The following is a 22,145-nucleotide window of genomic DNA, read 5'->3' as shown; positions in this document are numbered from 1 at the left end:
ACTTACAATTGTAATATGAGTTCCCATTTTTAAAGTACCAACTCCAAAGCCATTAAGTTTAACGTGCCATTGGCCTTGTTAATTACTCCTTGTGTGTTTCAAAGTCAAAGGAAATTTATTATCAAAATGTTTGTGTGTGTGTCACACAGATATGTATATAGACTCCGTGTGTGCGTGTGTGTGTGTATGTATGCGCGTTATCATATCCCACCTTGAAATTCATTTTCTTGCAGACATTTATAGGAAAACAAAGAAATAACATAATTTACAAAAATCTATATGTAAACAAAGACATGTGCAAAAGGAGTTAAATTGTACAAGTAAAAAAGAAATCAAATAATATTGAGAACATGAGTTGTAAAGTCCTTGAAAGTGAGTCTGGTGGATCTGTAGACTGTGGAATCAGTTCACAATTGAGGTGAGTGAAGTTATAGGGTAACTGAACCTGAACCTGGTGGTGACGGTACTTCCTGTATCTCGTGCAGAAGAACACCTAAATCTCTCTGTTCTCCACTCATTTGTAACTTACAGCATATCCATTTAGACAATTGTTTGCCTTGGGACTTGGCATACCAAAATGTAAGACTTCATGTTGTCCTGAAGTAAACTCCAATTGCAAAGTTTTTGCCTGGTCATTCAACCTATTTACGTCCCACAAGGGTTCAAATATACTCATTCTAGCATGTTTCTCCTAGCTATTTTCATAACCCCAGCAAATTAAAAAATCTTACACTCTGTTACATTAAGATAGTATTATTCATTAATTAATACAGTATCAGTGTGGGCCTAAGAATAATCCTTGGGACAGCTAACTACATTTGTTTCTCCAGTCTTAAAAAGACCAGAGTTATTTTAACTCTTTGACATCTATGTGATAAGCAGTCTTCAAACCATGTTAGCATGCTTCCCCCAATACTGTGAGACCTTGTCTTGTGCGTTAGCTGTTTATGAATGTCTTCTTGACAGTTTCCCCTCTATCAATTCTGCTTTTATATCCCAAACAACTCTAGAAAATTTGTCAAACATGATTTTCCTTTCATTAAACATTGACATAATTTGATTCTACATAGCTTTTCTAAGTGACTATTTCTTTCTTGACTGCAGGCTCCATTCTCTTCCTAACAACAGACGTTAAATTTAACTGGCTTCTTGACTTCTTCTTCTTCTCTTGAGCATTGACTTCACTTTTCCAAACACTCGGTACTCAGCCGAAACTCAACGAGTTTTGTTAAAACTTCAACGAATGGCAACACCGTTTCCGCAGCCATTTACTTAACGCCCTTGGACACAGACCTTTAGATTCCAGTGACTTGTCTACTTTTAGTTCCATTGTTCCTCTAATATTATATCTCTCATGATAGGGATTTCTATTTGAAAAGAGTCAGTCTGATAACCTTGCAGTATTAATAGTATTCTGCACTGCAAAGCAAGTGGCCTGACGAAGGGTCTCGGCCTGAAACGTCGACTGCACCTCTTCCTAGAGATGCTGCCTGGCCTGCTGCGTTCACCAGCAACTTTTATGTGTGTGGCCTTAAATAAATATTTACTTGGCTCCTGTTATTAATTCTGCAGTCACACTTTCCAGGGTTCCGTCACTTACCTTAATTACCCCCTCTCATTTTGTACACCACAGAAACTCATGCTGCTTGTTTTGATATCACTTCACAGTTTACTCCCATAATCAATTTTCTACTTTTGAATTACCTTTTATGTTCTCATATCAAAATTCAAGGTAAGTTTATTATCAAAGTACCTATATGTCACCATATTCAACCCTGAGATTCATTTTCTTGCAGGCATAATAAATCCATAATAAAATAATAACCGTAACAGAATCAGTGAAAGATCGCACCAACTTGGGTGTTCAACCAGGACAACAAACTGCAAATATAAAAAGAAAGGAATGATAATAATAAATAAACAAACAACAAATATTGAGAACATGAGATGAAAAGTTCTTGAAAGTGAGTCCATAGGTTGTGGAAATAATTCAGTGACGGGGTGAGTAAAGTTGAGAGAAGTTTTCTGTCGCAAACACGAGGAAATCTGCAGATGCTGGAATTTCAAGCAACACACATAAAAGTTGCTGGTGAACGCAGCAGGCCAGGCAGCATCTCTAGGAAGAGGTCCAGTCGACGTTTCGGGCCGAGACCCTTCGTCAGGACTAACTGAAGGAAGAGCTAGTGAGAGATTTGAAAGTGGGAGGGGGAGGGGGAGATCCAAAATGATAGGAGAAGACAGGAGGGGGAGGGATGGAGCCAAGAGTTGGACAGTAAAAGATATGAGAGGATCATGGGACAGGAGGCCCAGGGAGAAGGAAAAGGGGGAGGGGGGAAAAACCAGAGGATGGGCAAGGGGTATAGTGAGGGGGACAGAGGAAGAAAAAGGAGAGAGGGAAAAAGAATGTGTGTATATAAATAAATAACGGATGGGGTATGAGGGGAGGTGGGGCATTAGCGGAAGTTAGAGAAGTCAATGTTCATGCCATCAGGTTGGAAACTACCCAGACAGAATATAAGATGTTGTTCCTCCAACCTGAGTGTGGCTTCATCTTTACAGCAGAGGAGACCGTGGATAGACATTGTCAGAATGGGAATGGGATGTGGAATTAAAATGTGTGGCCACTGGGAGATCCTGCTTTCTCTGGCGGACAGAGCGTAGGTATTCAGCAAAGCGGTCTCCCAGTCTGCGTCGGGTCTCGCCAATATATAAAAGGCCACATCGGGAGCACCGGACGCAGTATATCACCCCAGCCGACTCACAGGTGAAGTGTCGCCTCACCTGGAAGGACTGTCTGAGGCTCTGAATGGTAGCGAGGGAGGAAGTGTAAGGGCATATGTAGCACTTGTTCAGCTTACAAGGATAAGTGCCAGGAGGGAGATCGGTGGGGAGTGATGGGGGGAACGAATGGACAAGGGAGTCGCATAGGGAGCGATCCCTGCGGAAAGCAGAGAGAGTGGGGAGGGAAAGATGTGCTTAGTGTTGGGATCCCGTTGGAGGTGGCGGAAGTTATGGAAAATTATATGTTGGACCCAGAGGCTGGTGGGGTGGTAGGTGAGAACCAGGGGAACCCTATTCCTAGTGGGGTGGCGGGAGGATGGAGTGAGAGCAGATGTGCGTGAAATGGGGGAGATGCGTTTGAGAGCAGAGTTGATGATGGAGGAAGGGAAGCCCCTTTCTTTAAAAAAGGAGGATATCTCCCTCATCCTGGAATGAAAAGCCTCATCCTGAGAGCAGATGCGGCGGAGACGGAGGAATTGTGAGAAGGGGATGGCATTTTTGCAAGAGACAGGGTGAGAAGAGGAATAGTCCAGATAGCTGTGAGAGTCAGTAGGCTTATAGTAGACATCAGTAGATAAGCTGTCTCCAGAGATTGAGACAGAAAGATCAAGAAAGGGGAGGGAGGTGTCGGAAATGGACCAGGTAAATTTGAGGGCAGGGTGAAAGTTGGAGGCAAAGTTAATGATGTCAACGAGCTCAGCATGCGTGCAGGAAGCAGCGCCAATGCAGTCATCGATGTAGCAAAGGAAAAGTGGGGGACAGATACCACAATAGGTTTGGAACATAGATTGTTCCACAAAGCCAACAAAAAGGCAGGTATAGCTGGGACCCATACGGGTGCCCACGGCTACATCTTTAGTTTGGAAGAAGTGGGAGGAGCCAAAGGAGAAATTATTAAGAGTAAGGACTAATTCCGCTAGACGGAGTTTTCTGTTCTGGCTCAAGAGCCTGATGATTGAAGGCTGCTCTTGAACCTGGTGGTGCGGGTCCTGAGGCTCTTGTACCTTCTTCCTGATGGCAGTAGCAAGAAAAGAGCATGTCCTGGGTGCTGGGGGCCCCTGATGAATGCTGCTTTCCTGCAACAACGCTTTCTGTAGATGTGCTCAGTAGTGGGAAGGTCTTTACCTGTGATGGACTGGGCCATATCCACTACTTTTTGTAAGATTTTCCATTGATGGATAATGGTGTTTCTATACCAGGCTGTGATGTAGCCAGTCAATATACCCTCTGCTGTATATCTATAGAAGTTTGTCGAAGTTTAAAAGTCATGCCAAATCTTTGCAAACTCCTAAGGAAACAGAGGTGCAGCTGTGTTTTCTTTGTAATTGTACTTGCGTGCTGGGCCAAGGTCAGGTCCTCTGAAATAATAACACCAAGGAATTTAAAATTGCTGACCCTCTCCACCTCTGATCACCTGATAAGGAATGGGTCATGGACTGGCTCTGGTTTCCTTTTCCTGAAGTCAATAATCAGCTTCTTGGTCTTGTTGATGTTGAGTCAGAGGTTTCTTCTTTCTCAATAAAAGAATCAACCATTTCCCTTCCACCATCTGGCAGAACTGGTCCTCACCCTCAACAATTTTTCCTTTGGCTCCTCACACTTTCTCCAGCCTTTAGGGATAGCCATGGGCCCCAGCCACGCTTGCCTCTTCATTAGCTACGCAGAACAGTCCACGATCCAAGCCTTCCCCGGTAATGCCCCTCAAATCTTCTTTCACTACATTGATGACTGCACGGGTACTGCTTCGTGCATCCATGCTGAGCTCAACAATTTCATCAACATTGCCGTTAACTTCCACCTTGCCCTTAGATTCACTTGGTTCATTTCTGACACCTCCCTCCCCTTTCTCGATCTCTTTGGCTCTATCTCTGGAGACAAACTGTTAACGCACACCTTTTATAAACCAACCGAATCTCACAGATATCTTGACTATACCTCTTCCCACCCCATCTTCTGTAAAAATGTTATTCTTTTTCTCAGCTCCTTCATCTCCGCCACATCTGTTTCCAGGACACGGCTTTCCCTTCCAGGACACTCTCCTTCTTAAATGAATGGGTTTCCCTTCCTCCACCATTGATGCTGCCCACACCCACATCTCCTCCATTTCCTGGACATTCATGCTCACCCTATCTTCCTGCCACCTTAACAGTGATAGAGTTCCTCTTATCCTTACCTAACAGCCTCTGCAACTTCTGCCATTTCCAAAAGGATCCTACAACTAAACATATCTTTACCTCCCCCTCTGTCTCCACTTTCCACAGGGATTGCTCCCTCCCTGATTCCTTGTCCATTTGTCATCCCCCACTAATCTCCCTTCCGGCTCTTATCCCTGCAAATGGACTAGGTGCTACATCTGCCCATTCACCTCCTCTTTCACTGCTATTGAGGGCCCCAAACAGTCCTTCTAGGTGAGGCAACACTTCACCTGCAAACCTGCTGGGGCTGCCTATTGTGTCCGATGATCCTGATGTGTCCTCCTCTACATTGGTGAGACCTGCCGTAAATTGGAGGACCACTTCATCAACCACCTCCGCTCCATCCAACAAAAGCGGTTCCTACTCCCATTCCGACATGTTCCGCCAAGATGAAGCCACACTCAGGGTGGAGGAGTAACACTTTATATTCCATCTAGATAGCCTCCAACCTGATGGCATAAATATCAATTTCTCCTTCCAGTAAAAAAATGTTCCCTCACCCTCCCCTCTTCTTCTTTTCCCTCTTTGGCCTCTTACCTCTTCTTATCCACATTTCACCTCCCTCTGGGCCCCTTCTTCTTCTCTTTCTCCCATGGTACACTCTCCTTTCCTATCAGATTCCTTCCTCTCCAGCCCTTTATCATTCCAATCCACCTGTCTTCACCTATCACCTTCTTGCTATCGCCCTTCCTCTCCCCCTCTGGCCTCTTGCCCCTTCCTTTTCAGTCTTGAAGAAGGGTCTCAGCTCCAAGTATTGACTGTTTATTCATTTCCATAGATGCTGCCTGGCCTACTGAGTTCCCCCAGCATTTTGTGTGTATTGCTTTGGATTTTTAGCATCTGTAGACTTTTGCGTGTTTTTGAGTAAGAAGTTGTTGTCGTGGCACCATTCAGCCAGATTTTCAATCTCCCTCCTATATGCTGATTCGTCACCCCCTTGATTCCACCTACGACAGTGGTGTGGTCAGCAAACTTGCACATGGCTTTGGAGTTGTTCTCAGCCATACAGTCATATGCTGATTCCTGAAATATTCTCAGTCCTCTGATCTACCACTAGGTTTTTCCAATTTTTGATTTATTTTTTTCCATTGGATCCATCTTTTTGGTTGGTATAAGTTTCTGCTTTTATGAAACAGCTGCTTAATAGATCCTGACCCCGATCTGGGCTGTACCCTCCAAATATCCGGACGTGCCTCTCGGTTTTTTTGCACTACCTTACTTTCCATTTTTCTATTTTCTATTTATGATTTATAATTTAAATTTTTAATAATTACTATCGATTTGTAATCCAGGGAGCGGGAAGGGCAGAATCAAATATCGCTGTGATGATTGTACGTTCTAGTATCTACTGTTTGGCGACAATAAAGTATAAAATATAATTGACACAACACACATCAGAGTTGCTGGTGAACGCAGCAGGCCAGGCAGCATCTGTAGGAAGAGGTGCAGTCGACGTTTCAGGCCGAGACCCTTCGTCAGGACTAACTGAAGGAAGCAATATAATTGACTATCACTGCTCATTAACTGATCTTATCTTTACCTATTTTTCCAGTTCATTCCAGACAATGCCTCCTTCATACCTTGTAACTGTCCTTATTTAAGTTAAAGACATTGGTTTTGGAAACTTCTGTCTTTTTGCACGTAGTGGAGGGATTTACTTTAATAATTGTTGGATTCTACAGACGCAGAAAGCTGTTCATTTTATGGGCCTCTCTCACTTATCTCCTTGGTTGTCATAAACTTCTACTTCCTCACTCTGGAAGTCTCCAGATTGGTCTTATTTCTTTTATTTGCATGTCTCTTTCTTGTTACATGGCAATCTCCTCCAAGTGCTCCTGACTCAGCATCACAAGTCAAAGAAGGAGGACAACAAAGGCATAGTTATTGGTCTTGTGCCATAGAGTCATTCCTCCCCAGATTTTCACTTCCACTGTCAAACTAAAAAGAATAAGACACTTGAGTATTGTATAGTGATGGCCACCATATTAATATCCATAAATTTAAACTCACCTAGAAGTTAGATGCTATTCCATTTCAATTCCTGTTCACCCATCACCCTATTCTCTATAGATATAACTCAAGTGAAGTCTTGATTTTAAGATTTTCTCCCTCATTTCCAAATCCCTCCTTGGCTGATACCCTCTATTTTTGCTGCCTCCTTCAGACTTAAAACACTTGCAGGAAATCTGTGATCTCATCATTCACTCCTTAAGTTACTGTTTTCAATAACTCTGTCACTGTGTCTTTAGCTGCCAAAACCCCAAGCTCCAGATTTCCTTCCCTAAATCTTTATTTGCTCCTTTCAGCTAATCATCTGCTGTCACGTCTCCTTACATAGGTCAGTATAAGATGTTGTTTTGTTAACACTTCAGTCTCAGTTATTGGACAAAGCTGTCAGCTAGCAGAAGAAAATGTTTTACAGGATGAAGCCAGTGGAAGTGAGATATTGGAAGCTCTGAGGGAGTCATCAGGCAATGCCACAACAGAGATGGAGATAAGTGAAAAAGGAGAAAAATTGGGGACTATAACATCACCATTTCAGAGCATGTTGGCAGTGGAATATGTGACAATACTTGTGGGCTGCCTGCAGCACACCCTTGGGTCTGTTGGCTGTTAATGACAATAGACAATAGGTGCAGAAGTAGACCATTCGGCCCTTCAAGGCTGCACCGCCATTCTGAGATCATGGCTGATCATCTACTATCAATACCCGGTTCCTGCCTTGTCCCCATAACCCTTGATTCCCCTATCCATAAGATACCTATCTAGCCCCTTCTTGAAAGCATCCAGAGAATTGGCCTCCACTGCCTTCTGAGGCAGCGCGTTCTACACCTCCACTACTCTCTGGGAGAAGAAGTTCCTCCTCAACTCTGTCCTAAATGACCTACCCCTTATTCTTAAACCATGCTCTCTGGTACTGGACTCTCCCAGCATCTGGAACATATTTCCTGCCTCTATCTTGTCCAATCCCTTAATAATCTTATATGTCTCAATCAGATCCCCCCCTCAATCTCCTTAATTCCAACGTGTACAAGCCCAGTCTCTTTAACCTCTCTGCGTAAGACAGTCCAGACATCCCAGGAATTAACCTAGTGAACCTACGCTGCACCTCCTCCACAGCCAGGATGTCCTTCCTTAACCCTGGAGACCAAAACTGCACACAATACTCCAGGTGTGGTCTCACTAGGGCCCTGTACAAATGCAAAAGGATTTCCTTGCTTTTGTACTCAATTCCCTTTGTAATAAAGGCCAACATTCCATTAGCCTTCTTCACTGCCTGCTGCACTTGCTCATTCACCTTCAGAGACTGACGAACAAGTACTCCTAGATCTCTTTGTATTTCTCCTTTACCTAACTCCACACCGTTCAGATAATAATCTGCCTTCCTGTTCTTGCTCCCAAAATGAATAACCTCACATTTATTCACATTAAACGCCATCTGCCAAGTTTCTGCCCACTCACCCAGCCTATCCAAGTCACCTTGAATTCTCCTAACATCCTCATCACATGTCACACTGCCACCCAGCTTAGTATCATCAGCAAACTTGCTGATGTTATTCACAATGCCGTCCTCTAAATCATTGACGTAAATCGTAAACAGCTGTGGTCCCAATACCGAGCCCTGTGGCACCCCACTAGTCACCACCTGCCATTTCGAGAAACACTCATTCACTGCTACCCTTTGCTTTCTATCTGCCAACCAGTTTTCTATCCATGTCAATATCCTCCCCCCAATGCCATGAGCTCTGATTTTACCCACCAATCTCCTATGTGGTACCTTATCAAATGCCTTCTGAAAGTCAAGGTACACCACATCCACTGGATCTTCCTCGTTACATCCTCGAAAAACTCCAATAGATCAGTCAAGCATGATTTGCCCTTGGTAAATCCATGCTGGCTCGGCCCAATCCTATCACTGCTATCAAGATATGCCGCTATTTCATCTTTAATAATGGACTCTAGCATCTTCCCCACTACTGATGTTAGGCTAACAGGGCGATAGTTCCCTGTTTTCTCCCTCCCTCCTTTCTTAAAAAGTGGGATAACATTAGCCATTCGCCAATCCTCAGGAACTGATCCTGAATCTAAGGAACATTGGAAAATGCTCACCAATTTCCAGAGCCACCTCCTTTAGTACCCTAGGATGGAGACCATCTGGACCTGGGGATTTGTTAGCCTTCAGTCCCATCAGTCTACTAATCATCGTTTCCTTCCTAATGTCAATCTGTTTCAGTTCCTCTGTTACCCTATGTCCTTGGCCCATCCATACATCTGGGAGATTGCTTGCATCTTCCCTAGTGAAGACAGATCCAAAGTACTTATTAAATTCGTCTGCCATTTCTCTGTTTCCCATAACAATTTCTCCCAATTCATTCTTCAAGGGCCCAACATTGTTCTTAACTATCTTCCTTCTCTTCACATACCTAAAAAAACTTTTGCTATCCTCCTTTATATTCCTAGCTAGCTTGCATTCATACCTCATTTTTTCTCCCCGTATAACCTTTTTAGTTTAGTTCGGTTGCTCCTTAAAAATTTCCCAATCATCTGTCTTCCCACTCACCTTAGCTCTGTTATACTTCTTTTTTAATGCTATGCTATCTCTGACTTCCTTTGTCAACCACTGTTGCCACTTTCCCCCCTTTGAATCCTTCCTTCTCCGGGGGATGAACTAATTTTGCACCTTGTGCATTATTCCCAAGAATACCTGCCATTGCTGTTCCACTGCCTTTTCTGCTAGGATATCTGACCAGTCAACTTTGGCCAGCTCCTCCCTCATGGCTCCATAGTCTCCTTTGTTCAACAGCAATACTGACACTTCTGATCTGCCCTTATCCCTCTCAACTTGCAGATAAAAACTTATCATATTATGGTCACTACCTCCTAATGGCTCCTTTACTTCAAGATCACTTATCAAATCCTGTTCATTGCACAACACTAAATCCAGAATAGCCTTATCCCTGGTCGGCTCTCATACAAGCTGCTCCAAAAATGCATCCCGTAGGCACTCTACAAACTCCCTATCCTGGGGTCCAGTACCAACCTGATTTTCCCAGTTCACCTGCATGTTGAAATCCCCCATAACTACTGCGACATTTCCTTTGCCACATGCCATTGTTAACTCCCTATTCAACCTGCACCCAATATCCATGCTACTGTTTGGGTGCCTGTAGATAAACCTATTAGGGTCTTTTTGCCCTTACTGTTCCTCAGTTCTATCCACACTGACTCTACTTCTCCTGATCCTATGTCCCCCCCTTGCAAGGGACTGAATCTCATTCCTCACCAACAGGGCCACCCCACCCCCTCTGCCCACCTTTCTGTCCCTTCGATAGCACGTATACCCTTGTACATTCAATTCCCAGGTCTGATCCCCCTGCAGCCATGTCTCTGTTACCCCAACAACATCATAGTTACCCGTTCGCACCTGAGCTTCAAGCTCATCCGCCTTATTTCTGATACTTCGCGCATTCACATATAGAATTTTTAATCCATTTCCCCTCTCTCTGTTTAAATCGCTACCAATTGTGCATAACCCAGCTCCCCGAACTCTCACCGGGCTATATGCAAATGCAAATGACCACCTCACTGTATGTTTTGATACACACGTGATAAATAAACTTGAATCTTGAATCATAACAGGCTCTCAGGTTAGCTAGACTGAGACTCCGACTCACAATCTTTTCTGCCCCAAGTTGCTTCAGGTAAACACTGATGAGAAGGAAAACATTAACAGCGAAACCTACAGGGGATATTTGAGCAATGTTCAGGTCCATTCACAACTCTTTCGCAAATGAAGCCCATCCATACCCGTGAATACTAAGTTCCAGAGAACATTCAGGTTTGTGTCGAGATGTGCTAAGAAAATGTTGTGCCATTGAAGTGATAAACAACATCCATTTTCAAAAGGAGCAAATTTAATCAGCCAGCTTAACATTCAATGTCGTTACCATACTGAGTCCTCCAACTTCAACATCCATTGGGCGCCCATGCATTAGATCCTCAGCTGGATCAGCCACATAAACTCTGTGGCTACAAACATAACTTGGGGGCTGATTAATCCACTGCAGGTAACTTGACTTCTGTCATCTCAAAGCTTTTCTATCATCTACAACCTCAAAATCAGGCAAATTGCTGACAATACTCCACTTTTGCCTTAAGGATCGCAGTTACAACAAACCCAGAGCAATCCATCTCATCTAGGACAAGTCACAACTGGCACCACAGCTACCACCTTAAGCACTAATTTTCTCTACTGCAGCACAGTAGCTGCAATGTGTAACACCTGCAAAATTGCATCACTCCAAGATCACCTCCCAAACCTGGAATCTCTTCCACAGAGAAGGATAAAGATTGGGGTAGATGGGACTACCTTACTCACATCTTCTCCTCTTACCTGTGCACCAACTTGATTCAACTCTTTATTTATTTCCATAGATGATGCCTGAACTGAAAAGTTTCTCCAGCATTTTGTGTGTGTTGCTTCAGAAAAATATTGCTGTTACTTCCTTGTAGTTGGGTCTAAATTTTGGAACTCCCTTCGCTAGGGGGAGTTCCCCCTCCCTGTGGGGTTCCTTCACTCCAAGGTCTGCAATAGTTCAAGAAGGAGGATCACAACTACCTTCTCAAGGCAAATCGAGGGAGGCTAGCCAGATCCTAAAACAATGAATGAGGTTCAGACGAAGCAAGCTCATGGGGCATCCCAGGAGCAGCAGTGAGCTCCGAAAGAACAATATTGGCATTAGATCTACACAATTACTAACATACATCTTTGCTGCTGTACATACATCTGGTGTGTTTATAGCGAGCATTTGCCAATATCCTAGAATGCAGCAAGACTCCCATTGCACCACCTACTGAGCCCAAACAATTGGCACAACCAATCCAATTTACAGTGGACTTCATGTACTGAGTTTAAAGGGTTCTAACAGGCAAACACATGGTTTTACCAAACAAATGGCAAGCGTCAGGGGCTGTGAGATTGGAGAGCAGAGAGATGTTGAGGTCTGAAGATGCATAGTTTAGTGAAATGGAAGGCTCAGAGTTTGGCCATCTTGTGGTGGAACCACATTTCAAAAAAGCCAAATAGTTATAAAGGTAATGAGCTGGTTCTTCTGTTGACAGCAGTGAGATAGATCAACTGGTTGAGAGATGTCGCAACAACAACCTTGCACTCAACATCAGCCAGACCAAGGAATTGATTGTGGACCTCAGGAAGTGGAAGTCGAGGGAATACATGCCTGTTCTCATCAAGGGATCAGCAGTGGATATGGAGAGCAGTTTCAAGTTCCTGGGTGCCAACTGTCCTGGGCCCAAAATATTGATGCAATTACAAAGAAGCACGACAGCAGCTATATTTGATTGGGTGTTTAGGGTATGCTACCAAAGACTCTAAGGCTGTTCCCAGTCGCCAGTGGTGTCAAACAGGGCTGTGTGCTCGTGCCCACGCTGTCCAGCATGATGTTTTGTGCCATGCTGAATGATGCCTTCCAGGACAGTGATGCTGGAATCAGCCTCAAGTACAGAGAGGATGGGAAGCTCTTCAACCTGGGGAGACTTCAAGCTATTACCAAAGTGAAGGAGACTGTTCTGAGAGACTTCCTCTTTGCCGATGACTGCGCCCTGTATACTGGCTCGGAGCCAGAGGTGCACATCAATATGGACAAATTCTCCAGGGCTTGTGACAACTTTGGACTCACCATCAACATCAAAAAGACCGAAGTCATGCACCAGCCAGCTCCTCATGCACTGTACACAGAACTGAAAATCACAATCAAAGGACGGAAACTACAGGCAGTGGATCAGTTTACTTACCTTGGCAGCACCGTCTCCCGAGCCGTGACTATTGATACAGAAGTTAACTGCAGAATAGCAAACGCAAGTTCTGCTTTTGGTAGACTGAGCTCCACTGTATGGGAACATCGAGGAATCAGTCCAGCAACAAAACTGAAGGTCTACAGAGCTGTGGTAATCATTACCCTCCTGTATGCCTGTGAAGCGTGGACTGTGTATCGAAGGCATGCAAGGCAGCTCAAACATTTCCACATGACCTGTCTTCGCAGAATATGAGGCATCAGATGGCAAGACAAAGTACCAGACACTGAAGCTCTCTCTAGAGCAAGTCTACCATCAGTCCACACACTGCTGATGACAGCACAGACCCGGTGGGCAGGTCATGTCATCCGCATGCCAGATGAGCTCATACCCAAGCAGCTCCTTTTTGGGGAACTCTCTGCTGGAAGATGCTCACATGGAAGGCAGAAGAAATGTTACAAAGACTGAAGTCGTTTGACATAGACACGACCTCCTGGGAAACGCTGGCACAAAACCGCCCTACCTGGCGCGGCCTCATCCACAAGGGCTGTCAAGCTTACGAAGCAAGGCGCATTGCTGAAGCACAACATAAGCGCGAGCTGCGCAAGTCCAGAGCCACCAGCGCAGCAACTGCAGTGCCTACACATGTCTGCCCAACATGTGCCAGGACATTCCGTGCCCAAATTGGCCTGCCTGATCAGTCATCTTCGGACACACCGCATCCAGTCTCAAAGTGACTAATGGTGTCGAGGTCTTCATCGACGACGATGGACGAACCAAACCAAAGACATTCGCAAATTTCTATAGATGTACCATCAAGTGCATTCTAACTGGTTGCATCACTGTTTGGTATTGAGGATCCACTTCACAGGATTGGAAAAAGCTGCAGAAAGTTGCAAACTCAACCAGCTCCATGACATGTACTAGCCTCCTTAGCACCGAGGACATCTTCAAAAGGCAATACCTCAAAAAGGCTCAAGGTTTAAAGAACATTTATAATCAATGTAGTATACAACCCTGAAATTCATCTTCTCCAAAGACAAACACAAAACAAAGAACCAAGGAACTAACCCATTCAAAGAAAAACATCAAACATCAAACCCCTCTGGCCATACAGTGTGAAAATAAAACATTGCGCAAATGGCAACAAAAGAAACAAGCAAACACATAGAATATAAAACACAAAAAGCATATTTCAGTATAGTTCAGCACAGCATTCATTATCCGCAGGCCACCCTATTTCAAAAATCGCCCAAAAAGTAGTAAAAAAAAGGATCAGAACCAGAACTAGAAATAGAACACATCATAAATACTGACTTAGACTCCAAGTTTACAATCCGCGTCAATTAAACCTTGCTCCAGCCCCATCCACTGACATCATCGAGGGGGAGAGAGGTCACTCAATCGCAATCTAGTGTTAAAGGTGCACATCACCCAAGACATGCCCTCTTTTCTACCATCAAGGAAGATGTACAGGAACCTAAATGTAGACTCACCATTTTAGGAACAGCTTCTTCCCCTCTGCCATCAGATTTCTAAATGGACAATGAATCCATGTACACTACCTCACTATTTTTTCTCCCTTTGCTTTCTTTTTGCACAACTAATTTAAATTTATTTTATATACATATTTTCTTATTGTAATTTAGCTTTAGTTTTTTTATTACGTGTGGCACTGTACTGCTGCCACAAAACAACAGACTTCATGATATATGCCGGTGATATTAAACCTGATTCTGACTCTGTGACTAATGTTCTCAGTATTTATTTGTTTATTTATTAATTTTTTTCCCTTGCATTTGCAGTTTATCTTCTTTTGCACATTGGTTGCTTGTTAGTCTTTGTTTGGTCTAGTTTTTCATTGATTCTATTTTTTTTGTGTTCTACTGTGAGTGCCTACAAGAAAATTAGTCTCAGGATAGTATACTGTGACGTACACATACTTTGAACTTTAATCTTTAAGCTATCCCTGCAGAAAACAGAAGGGGACAGATGGAGAGGGAAAGAATTGTCTGCTAATGACATGATCCCATTGAAGATGGCAGAAATGGGAAAAGATACAGCAGACATCCCACCTCCCCCGGAAGTTCCGTGAGTCTCCCGCATATTAATAGTGGCTCCCTGAAGCCCGCAAATTATATACAATATCACAGAAATCAATTTTTTTGACAGTGAGCGAGTGAGAGAGAGAAAGCAAGCGAGAGCGTGAGAGAGCGAGTGCGAGAGCAACCACGAGAGAGAGAGCGAGTGAGAGCGTGCCATGGGAGAGTGTTCCAAAAAAAGAAAATATAAAACGTACGTCACTCCAGACTACCCTAAAATGTACCCCTGCCTAATAGGGGTCAAAAATAATGATAGTGTTGCTCGCTGCACTGTTTGCAACAGTGACTTTTCTATTGCCCATGGTGGGTTAAGACTGTAAAAGACGTGTTGAGGTGAGTTTAACAGGTGCCATTCATTCATTAGCATAGCTAACATTATTTAAACTAGCTGGCTAGCTGCTAAGGAGCTACTCTATTGCAAACATCCCACCTCTCCCAGAAGTTCCGGGAGTCTCCCGCAAATTGATGGTGCTACCTCCCTGAAATGAGTTTTTGCAGGGTGGGATGTCTGATACAGAGGCTGGTGTGTGAAAGGTGAGGAGATGGTGAGAGCAAACATGTGGGAAATGAAGATGTGTCCAAAGGCTCCCTCAGCTGGGAGGTGTGGTCAGTCAGTTTATAGCAGATACCCGTGGGGCTGGTTTGTCCCTTGAGATGGAGACAGATTCAGAATAGAAAGTTAAGTACCAGATGGTGGTCCTTCTGTTGATGAACACGGTCCTTCAACAGTGATGTTTTATCCATTGCGACCCCAGGATCTGTTGAGAGGCTGGCTCCAAAGAGTAGTGCAGCCATTTGTGGCTGGTTCTGCCTTCATAATGTCTTTGAGTGCTGGTTAAGCCTTGTAACATTTAAGTTAACTGAATTAAATAGAATACAAAGCTCCATTTACTGTGGAAAGACTGTTTCTCCCATTGACTTCAATAGGGCCACCGTACTTGTACTCAGTAGCACATTTTCAAATCTGACAGTCTGAGGAAATCTGAGGAAGTTTTCCTCGGTCTTTCATTGATTCTACTATGGTTATTATTCTATAAAGTATTTACTGAGCATGTCTGCAAGAAAATGAATCTCAGGGTTGTATATGGTGACATATAAGTACTTTGATAATAAATTTACTTTGAATTTTTCCATTGGACTTAAGGTGTCTGCTGGTTCAGTAATGCAAGCATTCTACAACCAGTACTGAACGGGAGCTGAAAACTGCTTGTGCATTCTAACTCAAATACGAGGAAATCTGCAGATGCTGGTATTTCAAGCAACACACATCAAAGTTGCTGGTGAACACAGCAGGCCAGGCAGCATCTATAGGAAGAGGTACAGTCGACGTTTCGGGCCGAGAACCTTCGTCAGGACTAACTGAAAGAAGAGCTAGTAAGAGATTTGAAAGTTGGAGGGGGAGGGGGAGATCCGAAATGATAGGAGAAGACAGGAGGGGGAGGGATGGAGCCAAGAGCTGGGCAGTTGATTGGCAAAAGGGATACGAGAGGATCATGGGACAGGAGGCCTAGGGAGAAAGAAAAGGGGGAGGGGGGAAGCCCAGAGGATGGGCAAGGGGTATAGTGAGAGGGACAGAGGGAGAAAAAGGAGAGAGAGAGAAAGAATGTGTGTATAGAGATAAATAACGGATGGGGTATGAGGGGGAGGTGGGGCATTAGCAGAAGTTTGAGAGGTCAATGGTCATGCCATCAGGTTGGAGGCTACCCAGACGGAATATAAGGAATTGTTCCTCCAACCTGAGTGTGGCTTCATCTTGACAGTAGAGAAGACCGTGGATAGATATATCAGAATGGAAATAGGACGTGGAATTAAAATGTGTGGCCACTGGGAGATCCTGCTTACACTTCCTCCCTCACCACCATTCAGGGCCCCAGACAGTCCTTCCAGGTGAGGCAACACTTCACCTGTGAGTCGGCTGGGGTGATATACTGTGTCCGGTGCTCCTGATGTGGCCTTCTATATATTGGCGAGACCCGACGCAGACTGCGAGATTGTTTCGCTGAACACCTACGTTCTGTCCGCCAGAGAAAGCAGGATCTCCCAGTGGCCACACATTTTAATTCCATGTCCCATTCCCATTCTGATATGTCTATCCACGGCCTCCTCTACTGTCAAGATGAAGCCACACTCAGGTTGGAGGAACAACACCTTATATTCCGTCTGGGTAGCCTCCAACCTGATGGCATGAACATTGACTTCTCAAACTTCCGCTAATGCTCCACCTCCCCCTCGTACCCCATCCGTTATTTATCTATATACACACATTCTTTTTCTCTCTCTCCTTTTTCTCCCTCTGTCCCTCTCACTATACTCCTTGCCCATCCTCTGGGCCTTCCCCCCCCACCTTTCTTTCTCCCTAGGCCTCCCGTTCCATGATCCTCTCATATCCCTTTTGCCAATCAACTGTCCAGCTCTTGGCTCCATCCCTCCCCCTCCTGTCTTCTCCTATCATTTTGGATCTCCCCCTCCCCCTCCCACCTTCAAATCTCTTACTAACTCTTCCTTCAGTTAGTCCTGACGAAGGGTCTCTCGGCCCGAAACGTCGACTGTACCTCTTCCTAGAGATGCTGCCTGTCCTGCTGCGTTCACCAGCAACTTTTATGTGTGTTGCTTGTGCATTCTAACTGATTGTATCATGGCTTTGTACAGAAACTCGAATGCACTGGAATGGAGACTGGTGGAATTGCCTGTTACAGCTCTCCACACCATCAATGGCATCTACAAAAGGTACAGTCTCAGGAATGTGACATCCATATTCAGAGATGGCCACTAGAATCGGAATCAAGTTTAATATCACCAGTATTTGTCACGAAATTTGTTGATCATCTGGGCCATGATCTCTTCTTGATGCTGCCATCAAGCAGGAGGCAAAGGAGCCTGGAGACCAACACCTCAAGGGTCAGTAATGTGCTCCTTCCCCACTGCCATCAGGTTCTTGTACAGACCTGAAAAAAGTAACACTACCTCAGATTATATTTCCTTCTCTTTCTCTCAATTTGCACAAATGCTACTGTATATTGATTTTGTTGTGCATGTATAATTTATGCTAATTTAAGTTTATGCTAAGTTATGTTTGTTATGTCTGTAACGTACTGTGCTGCTGTGAAAAGCTAATTTTCATGGCATTTATACCCTGTGTACATATGCAAATAAAGATGAACATGAAATTGTGACTGGGTTCTTCACAGTGCTGTTTAAAAACCAGCAGACTCAGGAAGATTTTAAGTGAGAGATCTAGATCTCTAATTTAAAAAAGGTGAGACTTGATAAACAGGCTATTACAGATTAGTTAGATTAGTTAGTCTAATACTGCCAGAAAATTAATGAAGTCTGTAATTTAAGGATAAATTAATCAAGTACCTTGAACATTTCTGCTGAATAGAGAGTTAAAGGTGATTTAGAAACCATTGATCATGCCTGACTGACTTTCCTGAATTTTCTGAAGAGATGACAAAAGGAGCACAGAGAGAAATGGTCTTACAGATGTTATTTTTATGAACTGCCAAAGTACATTTGCTACTGTCCCTCTTTAAAGACCGTAAGCAGAAGCTAAAACCCATAAAGCTGAAGGCATTTTATTATGAACACAAAATATTCTGGAAAACTTCGGCAACACACCCAAAATGTTGCAAGAACTTGGCACATCAGGCATCATTGATGAAGGGGAATAAACAATCAATGTTTCGGGCTAAGAGTCTTCATCAGGACTGGAATGAAGGGAAGAAACCAGAATAGGTGGTGTGTGGGGGTTGGGGGGTGCTGGGGAAGAAGTACAAGTTAGCAGGTGATAGGTGAGACCAGGTGGGGGGAAGGTAGCTGGGTGAGAGTGCAGAGATGAAATAAGAAACTGGGAAGGGATAGGTGGTTGAGGTAGAAGGCAGAATCTAATAAGAGAGTTCAGTGGACCATGAGAGGGTGACAAAAATGTGTCATGTGTGATGCCAAGCAGAGCTACCGGACGAATGATGCTAATGAGAGAGATAACGGAAGACAATGGAGAAACATTCAAAATGCTAATAAGAGAGAAGAGAGAGATTAACAAGAAAGAAACACAATTCAGATATTGACAGACCGGTTGCTTTGAACCTGAACTGTTTGAAGTTTGATGGACAGATGATACCCCAGCAGGGGGATAAAAAGAGCAGGTTTGCTAAGGCAGGACATGCCACGAGACCCTGGAAAGAGCAGTGTACCCGCACAAGTTGGTGGGAGTTTGGAGGACCAGTTTGTGGGAACCGATCAGAGGCTCACAGGGTGTAAAGATACCATCGGTGGGAAGTTGGGGTGTCTGTCCGTCCTTGCCTGGGTACCGGGTTCACCACGGAAGAACAATCGTATCCGGAACGGAGGGGTCACAGTCGGTGACCACAGCGGGATTAGAAGACATCAAAAGGTCTGCCCGAAACCAACTGCATCTCTCACTCTCTCTCTCTCTCTCTCTCCAATGGTACAACAACAGCGATTACTTCGAACTGCACTAAACTGAACTGAACTCTGCTTCAGTTAAGACTGATCATTTTACCCCTAGACTGCAATAGAGCTTGGTTGATTCCTATTACCCTAGTTCTGAGTATATGTGTGTATTATCATTGCTAACCTGTCACATTATATCCTTACGATTAGTGTACTGTATTACTTATTTCTTTAATAAAACTTTATTAGTTCCTAGTAATCACAGACTCCAATGCGTGTTCCATTTCTGCTGGTTTGGCAAACCAGTTACGGGGTATGTAACAAATGGAAAATGTAAAAAAAAAGCATTACTATTAGTTTGGAGGATTTCCAGGAAAAATATGGGATGGTGTCTTCCAATTTATTAAGCTGGTTAGGACACTAGGACACTTATGAATATGTGGGTACGCACAGCTCCAATGCCATATTCAGCTTAGCAGATGACACCACTGTCAGAGGCTGAATCAAAGGTGGTGATGAATCAGCATTTACGAGAGAGATTGAAAATATAGATGAGTGATGCCATAACAACCATCTCCTACTCAACGCCAGCAACACCAAGGAGCTGATTATTGACTTCAGGAGAAGGAAGCGAGAGGTTCATGAGCCAAATCTCATCAGAGGATCATGATTGGAGATGCTGAACAACTTTAAATTCCTCAATGGTATTATTTTGGAGGATCTGTCCTGGGCCCAGCATGCAAGTGCAATTATGAAGAAAGCACGGTAGTGCCTCTACTTCCTTAGGAGTTTGTGAAGATTCAGCATGACATCTAAAACTTCGACAAACTTCTATAGATGTGTCATGGGGAATACTCATATATTGACTGGCTGCATCACAGCCTGGTAAGGGTACACCAATGCCTTTGAATGGAAAATCCAAGTAAAAATAGTGGATATGGCCCAGTCCATCATCGGCAAAGCGCTCCCCACCATCTAGGACACCTATACAAAACGCTGTTGCAGGAAAGCAGCATCCATCATCAGGGATTCCCACCGCCCAGGTCATTCTTGCTGTTGCCATCAGAACGTGGTACAGGAGCCTTAAGACTCACTCCACCAGGTTCAGGAACAGCTACTCCCCTCAACCATCACACCTTTGAAACATTGGGAATAGCTTCACTCAACTTCACCTGCCCCATCATTGAAAAGTTCCCATAACCTATAAACTCACTTTCAAGGAGTCTTCATCTCATGTTCTCAATATTTATTGAATATTATTTTTAATTTTGTGTTTGCACAGTTTCTTGTCTTTTGCACATCGGTTGTGTGCCCATCCTGCCGGGTGTAGTCTTTCATTGACTCTATTATGTTTCTTGGATTTACTGCGTATGCCCACAAGTAAACAAATCTCAGGGTTGTATATGGTGACCTATATGTACTTTGATAATAAATTTGATTTTAAGTTTGAACTTTAAATTTGCAATTAGAATGCAACTTCTGAAATTATATACAGTTAAGGCCACGGAATCCTACTTTGAAGACAGAATGGGCACCATGTCACTCCCTTGAGCCCCAGCTGAAACTAAGGCAGATCCCACATGTATTGCTATTTCAGCACACATTTCAGTGTCTTGATACAATTTCTAGGTCTTTGTTTAAAAATAAGAATTAAAAGCTGCAACCTGGAGTAGCTCATTTACATTGTATGTTACCTCAGTAACATTTTAGCCACTAATCTTTACGTTGTAGTACCTTATTTTGATAGATAATTCCACAATCCACAAATTATTTGGAGGAACATTCTGAGAGCTTATGTTATTGCCAAAAACCTACTTTACTTCATTTGGAGTTTTGATATGTCACCAAAGATTCTATAGCAAATTCCTACAGATGTACTATTCTGGCTGGTTGTATCACAGTCTGGTACAAAGGTCCCAATACCCAGGATTGAATAAAGTTGCAGAGGGATGGTGACTCAGTGAGATCCATCACAGGCACCACTGTCCCACCATTAAGGACATCTTCAAAAGGCAGTACCTCAAGAAGGTGGCATCCATCATAAAGGACCCTCATCATCCAGGACATGCCCTCTTCTCATTACAACTATCAGTGAAGAGATACAGGAGTCTGAAGATGCACATTCAACGTTTTAGGAACAGGTTCTTCCCCTCCGCATCAGATTACCACACTATGTTGCTCTCTTGCCGCACAATTTGTTTACTTTTCATATATTTCTTATTGTAATGTATAGTAATTTTTTAAACATATGTCACTGTACTGCTGCCGCAAAACAACAAATTGCACGGCATATGTCGGAGATAATAATCCTAATTCTGATTAATACTTGCAAATTCAATTCTCAGCCTTGATAACCAAAGTGAAAATCATTTTAAAGAGTTCCACTGAGCACTAGGGTTGCCAACTTTCTCACTCCCAAATAAGGGACAAAAGTAGCAGTCAAATATGGGACACCTGTGTTTACCCTGAGAAAGGCTACCATGACCGCCTTGCGCGGGCACCTGTGTGCACATGCGTGTACGTGCCTATTTTTTTTCTCCAAATTGGTTTTGGCGATTCTGTTCAGTGAAACTACACTGTACACACATTATTTCTACTTAATATAGGCTGTGTATTTATCATATCATTCCTGCTTTTACTATATGTTAGTGTTATTTGAGGTTTTATGTGTTATTTGGTATGATTTGGTAGGTTATTTTTTGGGTCTGGGAACGCTCAAAAATTTTTCCCATATAAATTACTGGTAATTGCTTCTTCGCTTTACGCCATTTCGGCACGAAAGCTTTCATAGGAACGCTGTACCTTAGCGGGAAAATACGGGACAAGGGTGGTCCCGTATGGG

The 22,145-nt window shown here is 43.6% G+C and overlaps 1 protein-coding gene across 1 annotated transcript in view; it reads right to left on the bottom strand.

The window, feature by feature from the left end:
* Window positions 1-22,145, bottom strand: part of LOC140196215 (sodium/hydrogen exchanger 9-like) — a 574,106-nt gene that overhangs the window by 251,795 nt on the left and 300,166 nt on the right. The gene's annotated exons all lie outside the window — the stretch shown is intronic.

This window comes from Mobula birostris, chromosome 4 (assembly GCF_030028105.1).
Source record: "Mobula birostris isolate sMobBir1 chromosome 4, sMobBir1.hap1, whole genome shotgun sequence".
NCBI lineage: Eukaryota > Metazoa > Chordata > Chondrichthyes > Myliobatiformes > Myliobatidae > Mobula > Mobula birostris.
The sequence above is the reverse complement of the archived record's forward strand: the minus strand, read 5'-3'. Positions and strand labels throughout refer to the sequence as shown.